The sequence below is a fragment of the Pagrus pagrus genome (genome assembly GCF_965226575.1).
Source record: "Pagrus pagrus genome assembly, chromosome: 2".
NCBI lineage: Eukaryota > Metazoa > Chordata > Actinopteri > Spariformes > Sparidae > Pagrus > Pagrus pagrus.
This window is the reverse complement of record NC_140186.1, coordinates 28,657,201-28,673,791: the sequence shown is the minus strand read 5'-3', so window position 1 is coordinate 28,673,791 and position 16,591 is coordinate 28,657,201. Positions and strand designations below refer to the sequence as shown.

Sequence of the window (16,591 nt, the reverse complement as noted above, 5' to 3'; positions counted from 1 at the left end):
TATTTTGAAAATCAACCAGATGTCTTGTTGTTGTTTCGTGTCTGACTTCCTGTCTGCTCTGTGCTAAATTCTGCTGAATTGCTGCGTTGTGTTGCGGCGTCCGCCAGAATAGAAGTCCTGCGTATCTGATCTGCAGGGCTGCAGACTGTCGGAGCTGGAACGCAGCAGACACGCAGCGCAGCGGACCTGGTGGAAGTTAACACATAGACTAGAGTGCTACGGATCAGCTCCACCGCCGTGGCGGAGCCATAACGCAGCCGTACCGTATCCAGTGGAATCTGCAGGTGAGTTGTGTTTTCTGCTCATTGGCAAATGTTAGCTTCTGAATGTTTGTGTCTGTTTTTGGCCTGTATGACAGTATCTGTTTCACTACGACACTGTAGGTGTAATATAGGCTATATTTATTATGTAGTTTAAAAAACATAGTGTTAACAGCTTAAGCGATAATGTGACTGGCCACTGCAGCGCGATATTGGTTTTCATTCCCCCAAACAGTGATTCTGCTTCAGCTTTTCGCCCCAGGTCTGCTTCTAATTTTTTCACGCCCATGCAGTAAAGCCGCAGCCTAAACGCACTCCCCACACTCAAAATGAATTGGGAAGACTGGCATTTTCACCACAATGCCTGATTCCATCTAAATTAGGCTTAAAGGTCATACTGAAAATGTTTTTACGTTGACAAATTAATTCATTCATCATCTGTAACCGCTTATTCTTTGCAGGGTTGCAGCTGACATTGGGCAAGCGGTGTGGTACACCCTGGTCAACTCGCTAGTTTATCACAGGGCTCAAATATAGGGACAAACAACCATTCACACTCACATTCTCACTTACGGGCAATTTAGAGCGGCCGATTAACCTCACTTACATGTATTTGGATTGTGGGAGGAAGCTGGAGTACCCGGAGAGAACCCACGCAGGCACAGGCATTAATGTAGACACATAATACATCTACAGAGCTTGTAGAAAGGTGCAGAATAAAAGTATCTCTTTTCCTATAAAACATTTGTGTGAATCGATGATTTTAAATATATTGTCTGGTCTAAAATGATTTTGTTCATGTCATCATTCTGGCGGTTGGTTTCAGCTTTTACCAAGGTTTGTAAGCTGATAGCAGTGGTATCACATGGTATCTGTGTTTTGTCAGCCATCTACAGTCTTTGTCGTTGCCAGTTTGTAGAGAAAAAAATATAACAATGGCTGAGTTCTACAGTATGTGCCCAGCATACTGTAGCGTACTAATGTTAGCAAGCTAGCGTTAGCAATGTTCAAACTGGCAACCACTCTATTCCATTCATGTTACGACAGCAGTGTTGTTCAGTGAATGCAATAGAAGGGGGAGATGGAATGCCACATTTAGTGCCTTAATGTTATCAATGACACCCTTAAAATGGTTAACAATGTAGAACACCAGCTAAACATCAGCCTGTATAACACCAGCTAAACATCAGCATGTATAACACCAGCTAAACATCAGCATGTTTGCACTATAATTTTGAAAATGTAAGTGTCACTGTCCTTTACCACAGCCTTCAATATAGTCTTGTTTAGCAGGATTTTATCAGACACTGGCTTCTATTTGTTCATTCCAGGCACTCAACCCTTTGAGTAGAGACTTGTATTTGAGACTCTGCATTACATGCAATTTTCCAGCGCATTGAAGCTCCAGATGAATGGTCAGGCCCAGAGAGCCTGAAGATCCTCTTGAAGTCTCAGTATGAAAGAACCATTATTAGATGATGGCATGATTCAGAACCAAAATGAAACCCAGAGAAATTTAGCTCCAAAAAAATATGAACTGAATTAAGTTTACACTCATGTTTACTCCTCAGTGGCTAATATGCATTCATCTGGGTGTGAGAGTTTCAATGACTTCATATTCATTCTCACGCCATATGGGCTGGAAAACAGGTCTTTTACTTTTGAAGAAAACCACTTACAGACTGTCACTGTTCATAATTGGAATGCATCACAAAAAGGGGCTTAGTGAAATCACAGAGGCGTAATTATTTATCTCTTATTTATTAATATGCTTTGGTTTACATCTGATTGCTTCTTAATAGAATAGTTCTATTAAGATTGCCGTGGATGTGTTTTTTCGTTCCACTGCCTCCAATATGAATTTCACCCCCTCGAAACAGCTCTGCATTATGCAAAGCAGGAGCTGTTATTTAGCTTGCATTACTTTGAATTACTTGCATTATGAAAGGTACATTGATATGTATTCACTTTGCCTGTCTTCCTGCACCTAGGGCTCCATTTGAAGCGAAATTGGACCATCACATCCCTCATTGCTCGACTCGCCTCCCTCTCTCATGTGGAAAATCAGTGGCTGAGACTCAGCTGTCAATCATATGGGAAGACTGACTTCTGCCTGTGATGCTTATCAATAATGAAATGGGCAATTTAACAGCCTCTAGGTCTCTCGCTCGCTCTCTCTCCCTCTTACTCTGAAATGGAACAATTTGCTGTATCGCTGACATATAGTGCGCCCGCATCGCCAACAGCAGACTTTGTTTGACTCCTACACGAGCCGAGCTTTATCCCTTCGTATGCGAACACATGTCATGCACCACATTGAGGGTGCCCCTGTCTTAGGTTGAACACCTCTCATCGGATGTGAGCATTACCCCCTGTCATAATGTGAAAGCCTATTTAAGACTGGCAGCTTGCTGTGATGGATGCCAGCTCAAGTAGATCAAACATTCGTGTGCCACAGGAGAAACAAATGGCACTCTTAGTACTCAGAGATGACAGATAAGACCATCAACTGTAATAGCAAGGAGCTTTTAAAATGTTCCTTCTTTTTTTCTTTATGGTGAATTATTGATGTTAAAGTTAAACCATTTTTTTTCTTTTAAAATCAACCTGTTATTGTGCATTTCCCATTATTAGTCTTCTTACTGATAGATCACCAGGTTCTTTAAGATAAACCCATACAAATTCCCATGTGAAACCAGTGGGATTACATGTGAATCTCATTTACATACCCATGTTAAACCCATACCAGTTCCCATGAGAAACCAGTGGAATTACATGTGAAACATCTGGGACAACATGTGAAACCCATGCACATACCCGTGTTAAACCCGTAGCAGTTCCAATGAGAAACCTATGAGATTACATCTGAAACCTGTGTGATACCCATGTTAAACCCCCATCACACATGTGGAATTCATGTGGTTTCTCTTTAAAGTGAAACTCTCGCCAAAATGCAACCTAGGCTTTTTTTGTGAAGGAACCTAAGTCAAACCTTTGTGTAAAAGCCTAATTACGATGAAAAAGCCACACGCTTTAGGATTTTTCCACCTCTCCTCCATGTTACGTCGCACTCGGGGATCGACTCTTTTCGACTGGCAGGACGGCGGCGAGCGGAGCAAGCTACTGCTAGTGTGAGTTGTTCAAAAACCTTCTTTTTAGTAAACTCTGTGTACACAAACAGTGTTCTCAATGCTCGTGTTCATGTGTAGAGACCCTGGTGATACTACGAGCAATGTTTCATGTTGTGTCAAGTCTTCTTAGTGTTTTAAAATAGCAATTTTGATGCTACCATACAGCTGCCCCTAGTACGCCACTAAAAATGATTTTGACCCGAAAACGAAAATACGGTAAATCTTAAAAGTGGCTTTTTCGTCGTAAATATGCTTTTACACAAAGGTTTGACTCGGGTTCCTTCACAAAAAAAGCCTAGGTTGCATTTTGCCGGGACTTTCACTTTAAGGGAATCCCAAGAAAACTTAGTTTGAAGAAACTTCCAGACTGAACTTGCATTGAGTCTTTTTGATATATTCAGTGTCAATATTGAAGTCACATAAGGGTATTAGCAATGTTAGCCTAACAGCCTAATGTATTTCATCACACAGCTGCTGAGTGACTTTTTCATTTGCAACTTCAGGTGCACATTGGTAAACTCCGGGACTTGCCGAGTGTTGGCAAACTCACAGAGCTGTCTAGCTTCCTTTTCACTTACTGTCTATTAGCTCTGACAAATGACCGGCATGCCGAATGGCCTGAAATGCCTCCTTAGTTCCGTCTGATTGAATATGAAATGACTTTAAGGGCAAACAGAAGATAACAGTGAGAAAAGAGAGAGATATTGAGAGAGAGAGAGTCAGAGGTTTCTTTTCATGCTATCCTTCACTCCGGCTTACAGGTCCCTGTGGGTGATTAAGGCGCCTGGCGAGAAAGCCGATAATTTGGGTCCTGACTGAATACGTATGTCAGCAGCCTGAGCTGTACAAACTACTGGGGGCTTATTGGAATGTATGACTGGGAAGGAGGGTGTTAATGCCTGAGTGTATTGGCCGCAGCACAAAAAAAAAAAAAAAAAGACCATCCTTTTGTGTTATGCATGCCTGGCCTGACTGGTTAGTGTTTGCTATGCATTAGCCAGCTTCACTCTTTGGAGACTGGCAGCGTCTGCACACAATGTCTCGCTCTGCCGAGTGAGACAGCAGGAGGACGTGCGCAGAGCGAGCGATAGGGAAGGAGCGACAGAGGAAAGGATAAGGAGCGAGAACGGAGGGAAGGAGTTACAGAAAACTTGGCTGACGGGGTGAGGGATTGGAGAGAAAAGTTGCTAAATTAAATACATAGAGAGGGAGGTGCAGTAGGGGAAGAAGGGAAGATCAAATGATGCATGGAGCGAGATAAACAAGTGACGAGAGAGAGCGAGACGAAACAACAGAGAGAGCGAGACAGAAAGCATCTAAAGTGAATCCCCACGGAGACTGATGTGAGTGTGGAGTTAATAACTGACAGATAAGACAAGTGAAACGTCTCAGATCTGAGTCCAGCCCTTAAAGAACATGACTGTAAACCAAATGTGCTTTATCCATCATACAAGGCGCAAAAAACAGGTGCTTGATATGGAGTGACGCCGGCCCTTTCTTGTGTGTGACACTGTAACCGACTCATTGCAACAGCATCACGTACCCGTGTAGCTTTTTTTCCTTTGCGATTGTCTTTTTATTTGGGTCAAAGGAGTGGAAGCCGAGCCTGAATAAGGGGGTAAGAAGTGCCACTGGAACTTCAAAGAGGTTCAACATGATGCAATTGGATGCAATGTAATGCCAAACTCCAGCAACTGGGCCTTAAGAAGCAGGTATTTTAACAGAGGGCAACAAATTCTGCTTAACAGTGTGGACAGAAACCGCTGGCTGTCATTATCTCAGACTGATCCTCCTGATATTCAGAATTAGGCTTGGAACGTGGCTTGATTTAAATTCCATTAGTAGCACTGCGCCGCAGCTCCTTTGCAAGAGAGCCTGTGTCATAAGACTAACATTTGAATGAGCTGAAATTGGGGTGCAATCGTGTGACACCATATAAATTGCCTCCACAGATGAGAAATGGAATGATAACATGAACCAAGACAAGGCGGGAGCACTTTTATTTTCAGTACAGTTCCAAGAACAGAATAAAAAACCGGGCGTTGAAACAATGAGGGAATCGGATGATTTTACACACCGCAAATACTGATACACATTTTAGGCATGCTTGCTTATTTCCCCATGTGATTGTCCAGAGGTTAGAACTTCATAGGCAAAAGCTTTGAGTCGTTTAGACATCATCTAAAGGAGGGTTGTTTAATTATAAATGAAATTCCCTTTTCTCCAAACTGCCTCTAGTTATTACGCTCAGGAATTAATTTCGAACATGAAAAAGCCGGTATCATTGACGCCGCCTGCAAGAGGTCCGCTTCCCTTAGAGATTAGCCATCTATCAATAGTTGTCGGAAATTATTAGTTTCTCCATCTGCGACTGATTGATGTTAAAGTAAAGCGAGGAAACGAGGCAGAGGGAAAAGAAACATGAAAACAGAGCAAAGGCACAGTTCAGTGCTATTTGTCGTGCCCACATGCATCACAGTGCTTTGTTGTTTGCCACATTGTAGGCCAACGTTTTGAAGAAAGCTGACCTGCATATGCACAAGGAGAAGCTTTTGTACACTTATTTACCATAATTTGCTGCGAGCTGTTTTCAAAGGCTGGGGGAAGAAACCCAGCCCTTTGAGATAAGCGGCCCTTTGTTTTTAATCAAAGCCCTGGTTTGAATGAGAAAATGTTCCAAATGACTAGAGTCAAATGAAAAGGAGGTTTAGGCAGCCACAGTGCTTTTAGGAATCAAATCAAACCTCAGAACCACAGCTATGAAAGAGAAAGCTGTGAAAACAACAAACTTTTCGCTGTTTTGCACAAAGTTTGGCCTAATACCCTGTTTCTCATCCTAAAATATGGTGCACTGTTAAAATTCTCGGCATGAAATGGCCTGACTGAATGGTCAGATGTTATGGTAGTGATCTGAAATCAAACATTTTCCAGCCTGTCTTTGTCATTTGTGACCTTGACAGTAGCCCGATGCGTTTCAAAGTGCAGCAGCTAAAAGCGCTATTACACAAGGCATGAAGGTGTGTGTTACTGAGGTCTGGGCCTCTCTAACTCTGAGCCACTTTTAAAACACAAGTTTTGTTTTGCTTTTGTGACTCAAATCAGTTTTCAGTGAGGATCGAGCTGGAATGGAACATTCAGATAAACATTAACATTCAGTAAGCAGTGTCTATGTAGGCCTGCTAAGTATAAATAAATATGTAGCATAAAATGTTTGGCTCACATTACTTAGCAGTCACATGACAATAACCACAATAAAACATATCATGCACAAATCATGTGAGGAAACAAATCCAACTGATTTCTGCAGAGTGTTTGCTAATTTCCCGGATAAAAATAGTGTTCCGAGTCCATCTGAAAACTTCTCATTTCACTGAAGACCGGGCCAGCTATGAAGTCAATGAGCACTTGGTTGCCATGGCAGCCAGCACGCCAGTGTCACCTTGGTAGCCCGAGTAACACATCCTCCTGACTGTGAATGCCACAGTTTGAGAATCTTTTTTTTTTTTTTCAAATATCAGACTGCTTTTTTTGTTTGTTTGCTGGTGGGTTGCTTTTTTTCATGGCGAGGTGGATCATGCTGCTTTTTTCAGCCGCTTTCACACAGATTTTGAAGGCTGCCTCAGCCTCTGCCTTGGCAGTGAGGCGGCTGTATCTTTAATATTTGGCTAGTTAATTATTCAAACAATAAGACGGTTAAAGAAAAAATAATGAGAAGTCTCAGAAGAACTCTGTAATGCACTTCTCATATTTGCTTGGAGCTATTGACTTGAGGCTACATTCCCTGCTACTAGCATAACACGATTGAATCTGCAAACAAACAGTTGGCGGTCAAGGTGCATTGTGGGTAATATCACAACGCGATCACAAAACTAGGTTTTCAAGGGCCTCCAAGGGTGTTGGGCCAAATAATCACACACGTTCCAACAGTCAAATCTGCGCGAATGACATTAAACACATGAAGCGAACACAACTTAAAGACTTTGGTCCATTGTCAGTGAATCCACTTTGAAAGAATCAAAAAGAGGTGCAGAGAACCAAACAGACTGATGCATTTTAGCAATAGATGGATTCTGTTAGGGACTAAAACTTCCTCTCCCCAACCACACTGCTGGTGGACCTTGGTTAAAAGTGTTACCCTCGATCTCTCTACAGCTGTCTAAGCTTTTGGGATGACTAACTTCTTATGTGCCCCTAATTAAGATGTCCACCCCTGCTTCTACATTATAATGTCCAGTAAGACCGTTTCTATTAGGTTTGATAAATCCCTGAATGTTGGAACTATCTTCATGCTAATAAGGTTATATCTCCTCAGAGTAAGTCTGCAGCCAGTTTCTACCTCATCATGCCTGTGTCTAGCAGGATGATGTATTGCTGTGCTAACTAGTCGACCACTACAGAAGTAGTGCTGAATTATAAAATTCCCATTGTCCCTGAGGAGTGATTCAACTCTTGTTGACTGGACTGGGCTCTAACACTAAGGCTTTCTTCTTCATATTTGTCAACTCACTCAACCCGAACCACATCTAAGTAATGTATCAGGGCACGGACAGCATGGATCCCTTTGAACTGGCCTTCACTTTCCTATGGCTCATGTTTTAAAAGGTCTGCAGTCCGCCGGTGTATGCACGCTATCGCTCCTCATATCTCTGAAGGTCTTTTAGAAGTCACCGCTAACTAGAAGCTGGGGAATAGACTGTCTGGCTTGACGGAGGAGAGACGGGGGTCCCCCCAAGAGGCTCCGTCAGTCCCCGACGCTCACACCTCATACAGATTCTCTTTCATGTGGACTATTAGCATCAGGTAACGCTGCAGCCCACCGCTTTGAAGTCAAGGCAGATATGAAAGGATCAGGAAGAGACGCAGGAAGGGGACGTAGACAAGGTTTAGATATGACTGGTTCACTGCATGTTAATAAGCAGGGTGTACACAGCATTAACATGACTGCTGATGGTAATAACGACTCAGTGAAATCCTCTCATTAAAACAACCCTAACCCTAACCGGTATTCTCACTGGCTGTATGAGCAAGAAAAGGATCCAAGTTAAAGGGTCAGTATGTAGTTTTGGAGAGGAAATTCAAACATTATTCATGACGTAATGACACAAAGTATAATATAACACAATAATAATAATAATACAAGCTCAGAACACTGTTTGAAGCTAGAAAGGTGGCAGGGGCTGCCAAATATAAACAAAGTAAAACGTGAAATTGTGTTGTCCTTTAAGGTCAGTTTGTGTATTGAGTTGAAAAAATGAAGAGAGCTTGTTTATTTAGGTTTAGACATTAAAAAAAGAAAAATCAGTAAATGAAGATCTTTCTCTTCTGATTAAAATTTGTTCCCCAGACCTACGTAGTGCACCTTTAAAGAAAACAACTGTGATCGCCTGCTCAAAACAAGTTTTTTTCTACATAAGAAAAATTAGAAGGTAAAAGCAGGTTGAAATTGTCTCAACTGCGTGATATCAACCTATCTATCAGAAAGAAAAACACAAAATATGACAAAAAAGGTAATGAGAAGGGATACTTAATCTGAAACAAGTGGTTGCATATTCCCCGTGTTGAAAAAAAAAGCAAGGCTCATGACCCGGCACTCCAGATGTGTTTCTCACACACCACTTTGTGCTAAGACTCTTCTCTGTGTGGTGAGCTTCGATCCAGAGCAGTCCAAGCGGCACAAGCGCTGCAGGGGAGGGGAGATTTAGCTGAAGTGCTTCCACCCTGCTATGTTAATCCTGTGGCTGCAAAGAGAGAGGGAACAACAGAGAGAGAAAGAAAGAGAGCGAAAGAGAGACACTGCAGGCTTGCATCTAACCAGGGTGGTTGTGCAGGTTCAGCCAAGTGGCAACACCAGATATGTGGAGTGCTGGAAGGGAGCCTGATACCCGCATACCCAGGCCCTAGCTCACAAACACAACAGTGTGAGCATGTGTGCTAGCATATATGCACAAATTCATGTATAGGCAGGTGACATGCAGGGCCAGAAACCCCCCCCCCCCCACACACACACACACACACACACACACACTTTATGGACTACACAGCTGTCCATTTTATGGTTGAACAGCAGTTGAAGAATGGAAATCTGTAAGCATTAAGCAGCCTTCTATTTGCTGCCTGTGCACCATATGTTTATTTTGCTATTTCATTTGAGTTACACACATACTCTATATAGTATCCCATACAGTATGTCCTACTATGGAACTAAACATATCTAAAGCATACACACTACCACAACTCAGTGTTTGCACTGAATATGATGCTGTAACTAAACTATTGTATTCATTTTAAATTCCAAGTTTTGTTGGTTTATAAGTTGGCAGAAAACAGCAAAAGATCCCAAACTGAGGAATTAAAAATGTGTTTTGTTTAACCAACAATCCTCACGTTGGGAAGCTTCAGCTAGGAAGTGTTTTGAATTATTGCTTGAAAAATGACTTAGCTGTAATTCTCACAGATAATATTACTTGCTAGTCCAACAGCAAGAGGGCCAGTTCGGCATCTGTCTTGGAGCCTTTTATTCACAAAGCTGTTGCCCAGAGCTAACAGCCAGTCCAAGAATCACTACTGTCCCTTGCCTTTTGGTCTCACACTGTCTCTACTCAGCTTCTGCCTCCGAAGTATTGTGCAGTCTCTTCACCTCTGCCCATAGACGCTGCTGAACCACAGCTTTGCTGCACACTCACCTGGCCCCCACTAGCATTTTCTCGCACCGGGCTGGAAAACCGCCTCCTCCCAGCTGTCCAAAGCCCCTGTGCTAGCTGTGTAAACACCAACACTCCCCTGATGCTCCGACCTCCCAGGTCATTCCAGGCACAGTAAGCTGCCTCCATGGCTAACAAATAGCAGTTAGAGGTTACTTTAGCAATAAAGCTACCTGTTCGTCTGGAAACTTCATTGGCATAGTTGGTGGTGTGTGACTACGTCTAAAGCGTTACGCTCTTCTGACAGGATATCTCACCCGCTCACCCAAGTTACATGTGCCTAATGCAGAGCAGTCAGTGTTAACCTGTGGTTACAATACCAACATCAGGTGTGGTTTGACACTACAGCAAACACTTGTTGAGCAGCTATCTCTGTCAGAAACACAACAAAAGAGTAACTGGTGTACCTGACTCATGTTGTTTAAATCAGTCAATATTAAATGCGACCGCATCCTGATTTCATGCTGCACAGGAGTAGTTCTCCACACAACAGCAGGACACAATAAAGGGTAACAAAAGAGGTTGTTACCTTGCAGAGGAGAGGGAGGTGTGCTGCCTGCCTGTCTCCTGTAAGTCTTCATGTATCAGCTCACTGTGGCTGCCTCTTCCTTTTCCATCATTCCTTAAAACTGATACAAAAAACAGCTTGTTCTGTTTTGTTGAACAACCGTGGTCACCCACCACTACAAGAGACAGTATGAGCCACCCCGTGTTCTAAATAAGGAACAGCATTTGGAAATGTTTGGCTTGCATTAGCAGTAACATACTGTACAACTTTGATATAGTAAACAGTAATAAATGAGGCTGTGAATAATGAGATAGAATTAAAATTACATGCAGCCGATTTTAAGATGCAAATGGCGGACCCTGCCAGTAACAATGAAAACTCCTGTAGTAATTACTGAATGTAAATATATTAAATGTCTACTGCAGGAAAATGAACACATTAAAATTGGGGTTTGATCATGAAAAGGATTTTGATTTTAAGCAATGATATGATCACCAAAATAGTTGCTCATCATTTCATCATTTGTTATGGAAAAGGTGGATGAGTGAAAGAGTGACCAGAGGATCACAGTGGAGCCTGACCGATGCTTGATCTTTTTACTGATGTCTACATATTGGACGGTATACACACAATTTTTGCAACAATCCCACAAATGTGGTTATCAAACACTTCAAAAACATTTATAAGGGCAGGATATTTACAGCTTTACAGTGTATTTATCATTCAAACTTTGTTTATCGTCTAAATGACATCAGTGCACTTAACAGCAAACTTCGTTTAGAAATTCAATAAATGAATTTCAACAATCATTCACAATCAATCTCACATTGGCTCATATTGGACAACATATATGCCAATACCGACATATCTGTGCTAGCTCAATATCGAAGTATCGAAGTATCGAAGTAGTATTTAAATCACTGGCATTTATATTAGAAACAAGTTTTAAAAATCACCATTTAATTCATTTACGCTTAAAGCAACATTATTTCACTTTTTCACCTTAAAATAACAGCTTCAAAATCATGTTGATGACACAGTGTCTTGTAACAGGGTGAATGGTGCCTGTCTCAGCCTCTATCACTTGTTTCTGCATTATGTAACTTCAATTTGCTTTCAGATACAAGTTTTCAACACAAAACATTGTTATGACGTTATGAGTTTTCTCTGTAGTTAGCACCTGACAAATTGTTGCAGGCACTCAAAACTGTTGGGGGCGCCAAATCGCACAAAAATGCCATTTCTACATAATGTTGCTTTAATAAAACCTAAAATGTAGAAATGTATTGAACTAGCAACACTTTCCTTTTACACATTTGTTGACAATTCTACAGAGAGTAACAGCATTTAAAGTTAAGCTCAGTTAGTTCCTAGTTAAGGAAATAAATGACCTGTGTGCTGCTTAAATATCATCTTTGTGATACGGGGTTTGGTGTGAAAGGATGGTGTAATTTGCTTTTGTTCCTGTTTCTGTGATTTTTTTTTAAGTCCTCCTACATTTCTAAATACATCCTGTAATGTCTGAACTGTGGATTTCATGTGTTGTTTAGAAATTGCAGGGCTAGAACGACTTCAATTCCCTAATCGCTGCGATTAATAAAGATGATTGGGGTGAAAAGTTCTTTCCTGGGCCGCTGGATGTGATGGGCATGAGAGCGACAATGAGCATTGTGTGTCTGTGCGCATTTTTGAGCTGCACTCATCTGCACAAGGAGAATGATTTTGATGATTGTGATGTTAACCACAGCCGCATTAAAACAATGAGTCATTCACCAAAAGCTGCAATTACTGGTATTAAACCCTCGTGCACCTAACCCTTCCACAGAGAGGTTCAACAAGTCATCCCAGGAAACAATGTGTGGCTCAGTAAATGTAGAATATAAGCGGTCCACTTGTGGCGCTCTGAAAAAAAACAAATAACAACAATAGCAACACAATAGCAGACTATTACTCAAAAAAACGCCGGCTTTGACTATGTGGTAAAAACACACAAATGAAATGGATTTCAAGCTATGCCCTTTGCTCCCTTTCTCTCTGTTTCTCTCCTGCCCTCGAGCCTCCACCCCACCCCGAAAAATGTTTTAGTTAAAGTGATATTAGGCGAGTGGCGAGTGTGGGCGGTGATTTTTGGTTAAATGTGGGGGTAATCAGCTTAATGCAGAGTTAAAGGGCCGATGGGATGGCGGCCAAATCTCTGGGCTATTAAAGTCGCACCATGTCCCCGGCAGTGACCTCATCCTCAGCTTTAATTATGGCAATAGTGTCTATCTCCTTTGGCTCCTCTCGTCCACTCTCCCTCTCATTCTTTGTCAGGCTCGCTCATTCTCACCCTTTCTCTTTCACTTCCTTTGCAGCCCTCTGCTGTTCAACGCTCCGACTTGTTCCAAAGTGTCGTAAACCTCATTTAAACTCCCGCAGCAGCGTTCACTTGCTCAGCTTCCCCTTGCAGATGTTGCGTCTCCTCCTTCGCTCTCTCGTCTTCCTTCACACTCGTGTTGTTTCCGATCCTTCCTTCCCTTTCCCAACCACCTCCCCCTGTATGCTCTCTCCAGCCTTCCCTTTCACCCCCTCCTCCTTTTTTTTTCACTCTCACATCTTCCATCAAGTCTTTCCTTTTTTTCCTTGGCACTTCTCTCCACCCCTCTCTCCCTGTGTGCTTTGCTGTTCCTGTCATTTTTGTCAGCGCGTGCTGGAAGTGAATGACAGCAGCGAGGTGAAAAGTGTGCTGCCAGTTTGATTATAAGGAGAGAGGCCAGTGGGTGGTCTGGTACTATAATGACTGTTCTGAGGAAAGGTTTTAATAATTACGAGTTAAAAAGCGGCGTGCAGTTGCTGATGCCGCCATTAGATTTGCCCCATGGGAAGCAGCGGTTAGGGTCTCTCAGTTCCTGCTTTTACTTCTTCTTCTCTCTCCTCTGCTGTCTCGTGGCATTTCAGTGACTCCCTCCCTGTACGCCTGACATGACTCAGTCTTTATCTACGTCTCCCGCATCCAGATTCAACCTCATCCTTTTTGCTACCCTTTTACTCTCTCAGAAAAAAAGAAAAGCACAATAAAATGATATAACCTGTCTCTCTAATTCCTTCTGCATTATGATTCCACCTCTGCGCTCCCCTGTGCCACTTCACTCCCTCCATTTTCATTCTCTTCAATCCTTCTGTCAAACTCTCTCACCTCTTTTCCACCGCCTCAGCTTTTTTTTTTTCACCCCGTCCTAATCACCTTCTCCTTTTTTATCTTTATTTTATTCCCTCTTCTATTTTATTCTGCCGAAGGCTTCACTTGCTTCCTGTTACAATGCGGTATCAATATTGCAAAAAGAACCACTGGCGGCTGCTCATGTTCAACCACTCACATAAATTCTTAATTCCTCTAATTCATCTCCATGGGCTAAACACACACGCATACTTGCACTATCTCTCAAACCCACGGAGAGATGAACACAAATTATACACACACAAACACACACACACACACACACACATACAGCAAAGAACAACACAAACACAACATTTGGAAAATCCAACCAGCGAATGCAAGTGTGCGTACAAGTGCGCGCTGGAACACGCATATGCACACAAGTAAACATACCGACAGTGTCACACAGCCATAACATCTCTGCCAAACATCTGTTGGCACATCTATAATTTCAACAGAACCCTGGTATGCCATTGAGATGCACACATTGCCAGCTGGGCTAACACTTCTGCCAGCCTCACAGCTGCAGTGTGTGTGTGTGTGTGTGTGTGTGCGCGTGTGCGTATGTAGGAAGGGGGTGCATCCTGAATGTGTGTGTCAATGTGTGTGTGTGTGTGTGTGTGTGTGTGTGTGTGTGTGTGTGTGTTGTGCAAAAAACACCCATCTGACTACTCTTTCGCATGCACTGCATTTCTGTCTTTGTGCTTGTTGCTATACATTGATATCCATGATGTGGGTCACCTACTACATGCACAATACGTCAAACAGAATCCAGCCAGACTTGTTATAAAAGCCTCCTTTCCCTCCACGGAAATGCTCTGATGTGTAGCCAATCGCCACACATCAGTCCGACATGACAGCTACTTCCTTTGATAAATGTCATGTAAACAAAGGCAGATCTCTGTATTCTGCACGCAGTATTTATTTACCTGCACGATGTAAATATGAAATCTCCATGCCAAACATAGCCTTTGCTTCATTTCACTCTCATTTTCATTCATTTCATCAACATTTTCCTCCTCTAACTTACACACTATTGTCTAGTACAATAGCCTAGTTTCAAAATACTCCCTCCATCTAGCTCAGTCTCCGCTTAATCTTAGCCGCATGCAATGTTATCTACAATGTTTAATCAAGCTGAATAATGACAGGCGGGTAATATACAGTCCACCTCAGAAATGGTACAATTATCACTGTCCATCATCCTCTACAGTCTACATGCTGGTAGTGATGTCAGGCTGAGAGATAACATCTTCAAAATCTCCTTGTATGTAATATTCTGGCATTGGTGGTCATGACTAACATCAAATTGTGGTCTATAGAATAGGGATCTACATATCTTCTCATTGCATGATGGACTTCCAACCTACTATTTTAATTCTTTGCTGGCATAGACAAAGAATGCATGTCATCCCCCTCGTTAGCCATTTCTATTGCAGACAGCTAACTCTTCCATCGATGACACATGAAAGTTGTCCTCCAACATTAAAGGTGACTTATGGAAGAATTTTAGTTTAAAACATTGAGAAACTGACGAAAATTATTAACAGACAGCCCAGAAAATCCCTCATTTATTCAGGGAAGGGCCCTGAGTTCTTTAAATCACTTAACTTACCTACTAAATATGAATATTAATATAATGTATTTATATTTCTCTTGTGCTAATACACTCTTTAAATTGTCTTAGGTCTCCTTAAACAAAATAATAATAAATCACCAGACTGAAATTCATTTTAAAAAATAATGAACTTCTTATTTAGTTTTCAAAGTTTCAAATAACAAATGAAATAATATTTAACACCTCTCAACAACTTCAGATGTCCCAGCAATATTTCCTTTCAATTGGAACACACAATGTCACCAAATTCAAGTTAATTCAAATGCACAGTGCCCACACTCATTCACAACACACCTAAACCGGCATATAATAACATAAAATACATATATATGCCTGATGTGAAGCTTGGGAGCCGTGCGGCCCAAAACTTATGGCCGGTTCACTCAAATTAGCTAAATAAAAGTGTGGTACCTTATTCCAGTGTTATAATCCAGTCTGCATCTTTAACCAGTCTCTCGGTCTCTGGTGAACAAGATGGCACACAAGTTCCCAGTGACAGCGTCGTCTTCTCCAGCAGGTGTAGTGAACGCTGAGCGTTAAGTTGATACTGTGGTGTCAGCTCAAAGCAGTCCCTGATAAATCCTCTTTCCACGCCAGAAACGATGAACTAAAGCTTTTGTCGTTGGCTGGGTTAGCTAAACAGTGGCTAAGAGTCCATTCACTTTGCTAATGAATGCTAACAACATACACTCGGTATGCTAACGAGCTAACAAACACGTGAAGATAATGCACACCTGTGAACAACTGTAGGACACACTTCCAGTAGAAATATCTTTAGCTGCTCACAGAATCATGTAGCACGAGTATCTTGACACGGACTCACAAGTAGAGAGTCTGAGACATCAACAATACAACACACCTGTTGTATAAACTCTTCACGGTCTTTTTCTCCGTCGGGATTTGTTAACCGACAAGCCACAAAAACTTAGCTCAGACTCTCACTTCCTGTTACTATCCACCTGTCCATCAACCATCTCAACCAATGAATGATCAGAATTACTCTTGTTCACAAACACCACTTCCTTTTACAACCATGAACTCTTCAAAATAAAACACAATATTATAACAATGCCTCTGCATCTTTTTAAATGTAGTTATTACATCGTACCCTTTTAATCATCCACGAAATAGCTTTTTAACCTTTTTTATAATGTACTTTTAAACCATTTGAACA

The 16,591-nt window shown here is 41.9% G+C and overlaps 1 long non-coding RNA gene across 1 annotated transcript in view; it reads right to left on the bottom strand.

Moving 5' to 3' along the window:
* LOC311267110 overlaps positions 1-16,277 on the bottom strand; it is a 182,987-nt gene extending 166,710 nt beyond the window's left edge. The window contains exon 1 of the long non-coding RNA XR_014623792.1: positions 15,829-16,277. This is a non-coding gene — a long non-coding RNA (uncharacterized lncRNA). The remainder of the gene's footprint in view (positions 1-15,828) is intronic.
* Between the last annotated feature and the right edge of the window lie 314 nt (positions 16,278-16,591).